Genomic DNA, 11,901 nt, shown 5'->3' with positions numbered 1-11,901 from the left:
CATGAAAATGAAACTGCTAAAGACATGTTCATTCAACATACTCTATTTTGTCAAATTGCTTTCCAGATATCTGTAGCCAGCAATGTATAAGAATTAAACTTCTTCAAGTTTTTGACATTATGCATTACTGAAGTCTTTACTGCCTGTTGGATTATGATGTTGCATCATTGTATGAAATGTCAGAAAGCTGGGTTAATTTAACACTTTCTCAACTCTTAAATTGATTATGTGACCTCATTGCAAGAAAGCAGAAATTATGATATTTGTGCCAAAGCCCAGTAGATCAGGAGATATGTCCTCAGTAAAACACAGTGACATTTTAACGAAGAGATAAGGAAGATTTTATGCTCTATAGAAATATTATATTGAATATAAAAAGAAATATTGGAAGAAATATTGGCTAAGAATTTCTCCAAACTAATTAAAGACCTGTGACTATGCATTCAAGAAGCCCTATATACCCCAAACAGAATACAAAACAAACAAAACACAAATAGGCACATGATAGTCAAACTTCTGAAAGCTAAAAACAATATTCACATGCCTAGAAAAACAGTGATAATATCTCCAAATGAGCATCAAAAAGACTAATGACTGACATTTCAAAATGAACTATGGAAGTCAGAAAATGAAAGATTAACATTTTATTTTTATTTCTTTTATAATAAATTTATTTTTATTGGTGTTCAATTTACCAACATACAGAATAACACCCAGTGCTCATCCCATCAAGTGCCACCCTCAGTGCCCGTCACCCATTCACCCCCACCCCCCGCCCTCCTCCCCTTCCACCACCCCTAGTTCGTTTCCCAGAGTTAGGAGTCTTTATGTTCTGTCTCCCTTTCTGATATTTCCCACACATTTCTTCTCCCTTCCTCTTATATTCCCTTTCACTATTATTTATATTCCCCAAATGAATGAGAACATACACTGTTTGTCCTTCTCCGATTGACTTACTTCACTCAGCATAATACCCTCCATTTCCATCCACGTTGAAGCAAATGGTGGGTATTTGTCGTTTCTAATGGCTGAGTAATATTCCATTGTATACATAGACCACATCTTCTTTATCCATTCATCTTTCGATGGACACCGAGGCTCCTTCCACAGTTTGGCTATTGTGGACATTGCTGCTAGAAACATCGGGGTGCAGGTGTCTCGGTGTTTCATTGCATCTGCATCTTTGGGGTAAATCCCCAGCAGTGCTATTGCTGGGTCGTAGGGCAGGTCTACTTTTAACTCTTTGAGGAACCTCCACACAGTTTTCCAGAGTGGCTGCACCAGTTCACATTCCCACCAACAGTGTAAGAGGGTTCCCTTTTCTCCGCATCCTCTCCAACATTTGTGGTTTCCTGTCTTGTTAATTTGCCCCATTCTCACTGGTGTGAGGTGGTATCTCATTGTGGTTTGGATTTGTATTTCCCTGATGGCAAGTGATGCAGAGCATTTTCTCATGTGTGTGTTGGCCCATGTCTATGTCTTCCTCTGTGAGATTTCTGTTCATGTCTTTGGCCCATTTCATGATTGGATTGTTTGTTTCTTTGCTCTTGAGTTTAATAAGTTCTTGATAGATCTTGGAAACTAGCCCGTTATCTGATACGTCATTTGCAAATATCATCTCCCATTCTGTAGGTTGTCTTTTAGTTTTGTTGACTGTATCCTTTGCTGTGCAAAAGCTTCTTATCTTTTTTTTCCTTTTTTTTTTATTGGTGTTGAATTTACCAACATACAGAATAACCCCCAGTGCCCGTCACCCAATCACTCCCACCCCCCGCCCTCCTCCCCTTCTACCACCCCTAGTTCGTTTCCCAGAGTTAGCAGTCTTTACGTTATGTCTTCTTATCTTGATGAAGTCCCAATAGTTCATTTTTGCTTTTGTTTCTTTTGCCTTCGTGGATGTATCTTGCAAGAAGTTACTGTGGCTGACTTCGCCGATGACATGATACTCTACATAGAAAACCCAAAAGCCTTCACCCCAAGATTGCTAGAACTCATACAGCAATTTGATAGCGTGGCAGGATACAAAATCAATGCCCAGAAATCAGTGGCATTTCTATACACTAACAATGAGACTGAAGAAAGAGAAATTAAGGAGTCAATCCCATTTACAATTGCACCCAAAAGCATAAGATACCTAGGAATAAACCTAACCACAGAGGTAAAGGATCTATACCCTAAAAACTATAGAATACTTCTGAAAGAAATTGAGGACGACACAAAGAGATGGAAAAACATTCCATGCTCATGGATTGGCAGAATTAATATTGTGAAAATGTCAATGTTACCCAGGGCAATTTACATGTTTAATGCAATCCCTATCAAAATACCATGGACTTTCTTCAGAGAGTTAGAACAAATTATTTTAAGATTTTTGTGGAATCAGAAAAAACCCCGAATAGCCAGGGGAATTTTAAAAAAGAAAACCGTATCTGGGGGCATCACAATGCCAGATTTCAGGTTGTACTACAAAGCTGTGGTCATCAAGACAGTGTGGTACTGGCACAAAAACAGACACATAGATCAATGGAACAGAATAGAGAACCCAGAAGTGGACCCTGAACTTTATGGTAACTAATATTCGATAAAAGAGGAAAGACTATCCATTGGAAGAAAGGCAGTCTCTTCAATAAATGGTGCTGGGAAAATTGGACATCCACATGCAGAAGAATGAAACTAGACACTCTCTTTCACCATACACAAAGATAAACCCAAAATGGATGAAAGATCTAAATGTGAGACAAGATTCCATCAAAATCCTAGAGGAGAGCACAGGCACACCCTTTGAAAGATTAACATTTTAAAGCACTGAAGAAAAACAAACAGGGACACTTGGGTGGCTCAGTGATTAAGCACCTGATCCTGGTATCCTGGATTGAGTCCTCATTGGGCTCCCTATGGGGAGCCTGCTTCTCCCTCTGCTTGTGTCTCTGCCTCTCTTTCTGTGTCTTTCATGAATAAATAAACAAAATCTTAAAAAAAAAAAAAAGAAAAACAAACAAATCCTACAAACCAATATTCTATATCCAGCAAAAAATCCTTCAAAATTGAAGGATAAGTAAAGATGTTTACAGTTAAACATAGCTGAGAGAATTCGTTGCCAGCAGATCTGTGCTACAAGAAACATTATTGGGAGTTCTGAAGGAAATTGATCCCAGATGGAAGCACGTAACTGCAAAATGCAATGAGAGCAGTTGAAGATGTAAACATCAAAAACTGTAAATAAAGCTGGAGTGAGGAAACGAGTCATGAAGGAGATGCTGCCCCCAGGCTGCAGCAAGCTGCACCAGGAGAAGCTGACCTTGAGGATCACATGCATCCTAGAGTCTTCATCAGGTGTGACAGAAGTCACTATCACAGAAAAGTCACCTGTTGAATGTCATATAATGTCTTCATGGGAATGAAAAAATAACTGTGCTACAGAATTTTTACCCGATGACCAATGGCTTCCACACGACATGGAGTATGAAGCTGAATGAGCACAGTACTCCAACTGGGCAGCATGGCAATTAGCAGCATCTCAAAGCTGACTCAACTCAACCAGTCTTCTGTGTATTTGCTCCCTAATACACCAACTCTGGCAGACCTGGAAGTTGATACACTTGAAGCCCAGTGAAAACAACCAGAGAAGCCTCACTTTGATTCTCACAGTGTGATATTTGAACTGGATCCTTGCAATGGGAATAGGAAGGTTGGCTTTATCCATAATAGGGGAAACCCAGCATTCACAAGACACTGAGATCTGGTTCCTAAACAGAATGTTACACCAGCATTTTCTCACAGATACCTTTACCACTTACTATCACTTGCTTATCATGTACTTGGGCCTGCTATAGTATGCCTTCACCAGCTATGGGTTTAGCTCATAGGTCAAGCAATGGTTCAACATGTATAAACTTATCACCTACAACCCAAACCTGCTTTCAGAATAGACCAAATCCTTTGTGAACAAGCTGGACCCCAGCAAAGAGTTTAAGAGCAAGAACAAGATTTTACTCCCCAAAAAGAGAGGGCCTATCCAACCTGCAGGTGGCCAGAAAGGGCCCTCAGGCCCTCCCTCCACCTCTAAGTCCTCTTCTAGTCCTGGAAAGTGTCTGGAAATGAGCATCCCTATCTCCCCACAGCAATGATTTCCATACAGAGATGGCCCAAGCCTCAGGTTCTGTGTGTGGCACCACAGGCCTCCTCCTATGTGAGTGAGCCAAATCATAGGCTTTTTACTCCCATTGGCAGTAGCTAGGAGTTCAAGGGCATACTCAGGTCTCTCTTAAAGCCCTTTCTTCCCCCCCTGCTTCTGAAAGCTGTGGAGTTTTAGAACTTATTTAAGTAGCTAAATCTGTTAACTTTTCTCTCTTTCAATCTCCAACCCTCTACATCCTTTAGCAGTGATTAGAAAAGTCCCCCAAAGAAACCACTGGTTTTGGGATGCCTGGGTGGCTCAGCAGTTAAGCATGTCTGTTTTTGGCTCAGAGCATGATCCTGGAGTCCCGGGATTAAGTCCCACATCAGGCTCCCTGCATGGAGCCTGCTTCTCCTTCTGCCTATGTCTCTGTCTCTCTCTATGTCTCTCATGAATAAATAAATAAAATATTTAAAAAAAGAAAGAAAGAAAGTAAGAAACCACTGGTTTTGAGCCATGAGGCATTAGAACTGTGCTGTTCAGTTGGTAACCACTAGCTGCACGTGGCTATTTAAACTCTATTAAAAATTCAGTTCCTCAATTACATTAGCTACGTTGTGAGTATTCATGGCCTGTAGATTCTATATTAGACAGCACAAAGATAATGGAACATTTCCATCATCACAGAAAGTTATGTTGGGCAGCCCTGCATTAGAATATTCTCATACTGCTCTTTCTCAGTTTATTTCTGTTAGAGAATGGGGATACCTTAGTTTGATGGGTCATAAAATTCCATTAAAATTCTTGAAGATATAATTGTATATGCTCTTTTCATTTTTCATGAGGAATTCTCACTCTGCTTCTTTTTCAGTTTCCTATAAAGTTTGTTGTTTCCAGTAAGACCCCCCCAACAAAACTATAAATGAACATTCTGTTTAAAAGCATTAACTATTATATCTTATGCATATAAAACTTTATATTTAAAATACAATGAAATTGATGGCACCAAAGGTGTTTTGGCTAATAGAATTAAATTATTTTAGTTTCTTTTGTGCTTTGGGAAGCATTACAACTTACCATGTAGAATTCATATAGTGATTTTAAGAGTAATCAATGAAATAGTAACAAAATAGCTAAAAAGCCGATAGAGGAAATAATGGATAAAAAAATGGAAGAATGATTAATCCAAAGGAAGGCCAGAAAAGATAAATTAAGAAACAAAGATGAAACGATTAGAGAACCATGGCAAGATGATTGACTTAAACTCAATCATCTCAATAATATTAAATGTAAATTGACTAAACATTCCAGTTAAAGGGAGAATGGTCAGGTTAGATTAATAAACAGAAAAACAAAAATTCAAAATCTAACTCAATACTGTTTACAAGAGACATACTTTATATACAGTTACAAGTATCTGAAAGCAAATAAAGGTAAAAATGCATACCATGCAATCAAAAATCAAAATAAAGCTGTTGTTTATCAATAGAAGAAAAGGAAGACTTTGAGACAAGAAGTAACAAAGTATATGAAGAACATTTAACAGTGATAAAAGGTCCAATTTAATCAACAGGAGGAAATAATAATTATAAACGTTTATACATCTTAAAAAGCTTAATAAACTGAAGGAAAACAGAGAACTAAAAAGATAAACACGAATCTATGATTGTAATTTGATATTTTAAAACTTTTTAGTAAATGAACAAAAAGAAATTAGAGATAGGAAATTTAAACATCACAATGAACACTACACTCAACATAATCAGGATAAACATTTTCAAGGGCATTTGGAATATTTACCAAACGGATCGTCTGTTGATCTCTGCAGGTAATGTACACGGGTACATTCCAAAGAATTGGAATCCTATAGACTATATTCTCTGAATACAAATGTAACGAGAAATAAAAAAATAAGATTATTGGAAAATCTCTAGGTGTTTGGAAATTAAACACACACTACTGTATAACATGTGTCAAAAAAGAAATTACAATGAATTATATTTTAAATTGAATGAAACAAATATGACATATCAGAAATTCTGAGACGCAGTTAAAATGGTGACCAAATGGAAATTTTTAGCTCTAAATTAGTAAACTGAAAAAGAAGAAAGGTTGAAAAATAAATGTTCCAATCTACCATCTCAAGAAACTAGAAAATTAACTATAAATTAAACATATTTAAATACTCCTTAAAAAGTAGAAGGAAGTTAAAAAAAATAGAAGGAAGTTAATATAGATAACAGTAATTAAAATATTCAGAAAGCAGACATAATTTTAAAGAAAATAAACACAGGCAAAAAATGTTTCTCAAAAAAGATTAATGAAATAATTTGTTAATACCAAGATAATAAAGGAAAGAAAGATAAAGAACATAAATTATCAATATCATAAGTAGAAAAACAGACTTAACAAATCTGAAAGATATTGAAAACAGAGTTAACAGTTATTAACAAATTAATACCAATAAATTTCATAACTTAGAAGAAATAAGCAAATACTTATAAAACCACATATGACAAGACATGAATAACTATATGATTTGAGGGGCCCAGTGCAAAATGAGAGTTTCTTTGTTCAAACATTGATAAAAAATTTAAATATGGTGACAATAAAGCATTAAATTAAATGTAAGACATTCCTAAGGGCATGTGACTTCTCAGGCTCTATACCCATGAGGTCTTGCTTCTAAAACTGACATAAAAATGGGTAGAAATTCTTATTATTCCTATATTCATTAAATAAGCTGAAGCCACGATTTTCAGCCTTCCAGAGATTTAACATGAAATAATCCTAACTTGCAAAATCACTTTTAGCAAATAATAAAAAAGGAACACTATTTTTTGTGTTTCTCATAAAGTAATAATTGGAAAGGACATTGCAAGGAATCAAAATTACAGGCCAATTTCTTCCTTATGAACAGATGCATAAAACTTGAGCAAATATTACCAAATCAAATCCGATAATATATATAATACCTCATAACTAAGTGAAGTGTATGCCAGTGGCATAAGATGGTTTTCAACATAAGAATAATCAATAATTGTAACTGTCACCTTAACAAAATAAATGACAAATATCATACAATCATCTTAGTAGATACAGAAAAGACATTTGATAAAATTGAACATCAATTCATGATAAAAAAAAAAACTAATCTCAACAAATAGGAATAGAAGAGATAATCCTTCATCTGAAAAAGATGACCACAAAAACCTATGGTTAACATCCTAATTAATAATGAAATATTGGGGATGCCTGGGTGGCTCAGTGGTTGAGCATCTGCCTCTGGCTCAGTGCTTAGTCCCGGAATCTCCGGATTGAGTCCCAAATTGGGCTGCCTCGAGGAACGTGCTTCTCCCTCTGCCTATGTCTCTGCCTCTTTCTGTGTCTCTCATGAATAAATAAATAAAATCTAAAAATAAATAAATAAATAAATATTGAACAATTTCCCTATGAGTTTGGAATAAGACAAATTGTTCCAAAGCTATCAATTCTTTTCAAATTTTACTGGAACTCCTAAACATTATAAAAATTCAAGAGAATAACAAAATCTATAAAATTCAGACAGAAAAAAGTAAAACCATTATAATTTTCTGTAACATATTTGAATATCTAGAAAATATAAATGAATCTACAAATGATTAGAATTCATAAGTGAATTTAGCAAGGTCATTGGATATAAGATCAATATAAAAAAACAAATTGTATTCTACATACCAAGAACAAGCAATTAGGAAATGAGATGCAAAGGTGCAATATATAAGTTTCCAAGAAATTGAATGCCTAGAAATAAATGTAACACAAAATGTGTAAGAACTTGACGCTGAAGACCACAGTCATTGCTGAGAGAAATTAAAGACCTAAATAAACAGTGATGAATCAACTGAATATTCATGTGAAAAAAAAAATGAATCTTAACGCCTACCTTACACAATAAACAAAAATCAACTGGAAATAGGGCATGAAGGACACCTGGGTGGCTCAGTGGTTGAGCGTCTGCCTTTGGCTCAGGACGTGGCCACGGAGTTCCAGAATCGAATCCCACATCCCGCTCCTGTATGGAGCCTGCTTCTCCTCCCTCTGCCTACGTTTCTGCCTCTCTCTCTGTCTCTCATGAATAAATAAATAAAATCTAAAAAGAAAAAAAAAAAGAAAAAAAAAAGAACTGAAATGTGAAAGGTAAACTATAAAGCTCTCAGGAAAAAGTGTATGATAATATCATCAGAACCTGGGGTAGTCAAAGGACCAGGAATAAAAAACATACTAAAAGAGATAATTGGTGAATTGTATTTCATAAAAAGATATTCTATTCATCAAGAGATTTTAAAAGTAAGAAATAAACTGAACAATGGAAAAAGTTATTTTCAGTGCATATAGCACACAAAGAACTCCTATCGAGACTATAAAAAATTCTAACAAATCAATAGGGAAAAAAGCAATAAAAAAGATAATGGGACAGAAATATGAACAGGCTTTATGTAAAAAGAACGTACAAATTGCAGATAGGCATATGAAAAGGTGATCAACAGAATTAGCCATCAGGAATACATTTGAAAGCCATAATAAAACATTACATACCCGCAAGCATGACTAAAATTAAAAGAATTTATAGGGGCAGCCTGGGTGGCTCAGCGGTTTAGCGCCACCTTCAGCCCAGGGCCTGATCCCAGAGACCCGGCATCAAGTCGCGTCAGGCTCCCTGCATGGGGCCTGCTTCTTCCCCTGCCTGTGTCTCTGCCTCTCTCTCTCTCTCTCTCTCTCTCTCTCTCTGTATGTCTCTCATGAATAAAAAAATAAAAATCTTAAAAGAAAAAGAACTTATAATATCTAGTGTTGGCAAGGATGTACAGCAACTCTGGATATCATACATTGCTGAAAGGAATGCAATTTGATAGAACCGTTTTGGATAATTCTTTGGCAGAATCTACTAATGCTGACCATACACGTACCCATATTACCCAGCAATTATACTTCTAAGTATATGTGCAACAGAAATATGATTGCACATGTCTATCAAATGATGTGTAAAAATGGTCATTTTATCTTTATTCATAATAGTAAAATTCTGGAAACATTCCAACTATCTATCAACTTGATAGTGAATGAATGAAATAACACCCAGTAATGGGAGAAAAAAATCCAACTACTGAACACAACATAGATAAATCTAGCAGACATAACACTGAGGCAAAAAACATACATATGGTCTAGTTTCATTTATATAATGGTCAAGGATAGGCAAAACTAATCTATTATGATAAAGGTCAGAAGTGTAGTTACTCTTTATTTCAATAAAGGTCAGACGAAAGTGTATTAACCTTAAGAGGAAATGAGGTAGGCTTCTGGGATGGTGATAATAATCTGTATCTCAATCTGGGTGGTTATGTAGGGACATAAATCAGTAAAAAAAACACTTTTTGTACTTTACTGTGTGTAAGTTATAACTCAGTTTCAAAAAGCATTTTGAAAAAATATTTTTAAAAACAGGTTCAAATGTGAGATTTGCAAGATGATAAGTTAGAACTTATTCCAAGATTTTTTGTTGTTGGTTTTTGTTTTGTTTCTTATTTTTGGCCTAGAATCTGGAAGGATAGCATTATCATTGACTGAGAAAGGGAAGGGTATAGGTGGAACATATATTATGGGTTAGATTGAAAGTTCAGTGTTGGATATGCTGGGTTTGAGAAACCTATTAGATCTCCAATTCAGTGTGTAATTGGTATTAGTGACCTGGAGTTTAGGAGAACCTGTTGACTGGCAACGTTTTTGGCCTTAAGAGTGGATGCCATCACCAAGGGAATAACTAGGTAGAGAATATAAGCAGGATGGATCTCTGGTGCACTATCACATCAAGGTGTTCTGAGTCCTTCTCCTCAGAGAAGGAAGAAAGGAAATACAATGCAATGCAATGGAAACTGAGAAGGAGCAACTAATGAGGAGTGTTATTCCCTAGAAACCAAATAATAAAAGTATATCAAGGAGATGAGCATGATTAACTGCAGCAGATGCCATTGATAAGTAAGGTGAGGAAAGAGAATTGAGTATTAGTTTAGCAATGAGGATACCATTGATAACCTTGGAAAAAGCAATTTAGGTGACATAGAAGGAATGCAAATTTGAATGGAGTGAATTTGAAAGAGAAGGAAAGAGGCACACTTCGAGACTTTCCTATAGACATCTCTTTCAAGGAGTTGTGATGCAAAGGAGAGTGAAGGAATGTTATGCCACCTAGAAGTGGGATCAAGCATTTTTCTTTTTTTACATGTTAGGAGAAATAACAGATATTTATACCCTGAGGGGGAATGATCTAATAAAGGGCTGATATAGGAAAGAAAGAAAATTTGAAGCTATATTATTGGGTAGGCAACAGATAAGGATTATAGGATCATTTCAATTAGATGTGGAAAAAGCTTTTGACAAAGTGTAATATCCATTCATGATAAAAACTCACAATAAAGTAGGTTAAAAGGAATGAACATACCTCAACATAATAAAGGTCATCTGTGAAAAACCCACAGCTAACATCATCCTTAATGACCTGAGAGTTTTTCCCATAAGGTCAGGAACCAGGCAGGGATGTCTATCACCACTTTCATTCCACATGGTACCAGTAGTCCTAGCCACAATAAAACAACAAAAAGAAGTAAAAGGCATCTAAATCAATAAGAAAAAAGTAAAATTTTTGCTATTTGCAAATGATATGATAGTGTACATAGAAAAGCCAAGACTCCATCAAAAACCTGCTAGAACTGATAAACGAATTCAGAAGTCACAGGATACAAAATAAATGTACAGAAATCTGTTGCATTTCTATACACTAATATTGAAGCAGCAGAAAGAGAAATTAAGAAAACAGTTCTACTTACAATTGTGCCCCAAATAATAAGATACCTAGGAATAAACCTAGCCAAAGAGGTGAAAAACCTGTATAAAGAACACCGATGAAAGAAACTGAAGATAACCCAGAGAAATGAAAAAAATCCAGAAGTAGACCCAGAATTATATAGTCAATTAAACTTTGACAAAGTAGGAAAGAATATGCAATGAGAAAAAGACAGTCTCTTCAATAAATGGTGTTGGGAAAGCTGGACAGCAAAGTGCAGAAGAATGAAACTGAACTACATTCTTATACCATACACAAAAAACAATTTGAAAAAAAATCAGTATGGGGGTGCGTGGGTAGCTCAGTGGTAAGTGTCTGCCTTTGCTTCAGGTCGTGATCCTGGGGTCCTGGGATTGAGTGAGCCCTGGATCAGGCTGCCTATAGGGAACCTGGTTCTCCCTCTGCCTATGTCTCTGCCTCTCTCTGTGTGTCTCTCATGAATAAATAAATTTTTTTTTAAAATCCAATATGGATTAAAGACTTAAATGTGAGACCCAAAACCATAAATATTCTAGAATAGTACATAGGCAGGCAGTAACTTCTTTGATAGCAGCAGCAGCAACTTCTTTCAAGGTAGGTCTCCTGAGGTAAGGGGAACAAAAACAAAAATGAACTATTGGGATTTCATCAAAATAAAAAGCTTCTGCAAAGCAAAGGAAACAATCAGGAAAACTAAAAGGCAACCTAAGGAATGGAAAGAGATATGTGCAAATGACATATACAATAAAGGGTCAGTACCCCAAATATATAAGGAACTTATAAAGTTCAACACCCCAAAAACCCAAATAATCCAATTAAAAATGGGCAGAAGAACAGTTATTTTTCCAAAGGAAATCCACAGATGGCCAACAGTCGTAAGAAAAGATGTTCATCATCTCTTATCATCAGGGAAATGCAAATC

The 11,901-nt window shown here is 35.8% G+C and overlaps 1 pseudogene; it reads left to right on the top strand.

The window, feature by feature from the left end:
- Positions 1 to 3,022: 3,022 nt before the first annotated feature.
- Positions 3,023 to 4,425, top strand: LOC100684774 (annotated as a pseudogene).
- Positions 4,426 to 11,901: the final 7,476 nt, after the last annotated feature.

This window comes from Canis lupus, chromosome 14 (genome assembly GCF_011100685.1).
Source record: "Canis lupus familiaris isolate Mischka breed German Shepherd chromosome 14, alternate assembly UU_Cfam_GSD_1.0, whole genome shotgun sequence".
NCBI classification, from domain to species: domain Eukaryota; kingdom Metazoa; phylum Chordata; class Mammalia; order Carnivora; family Canidae; genus Canis; species Canis lupus.
Note: the sequence above shows the minus strand (reverse complement) of the source record. Positions and strands in the feature narration are given on the sequence as shown.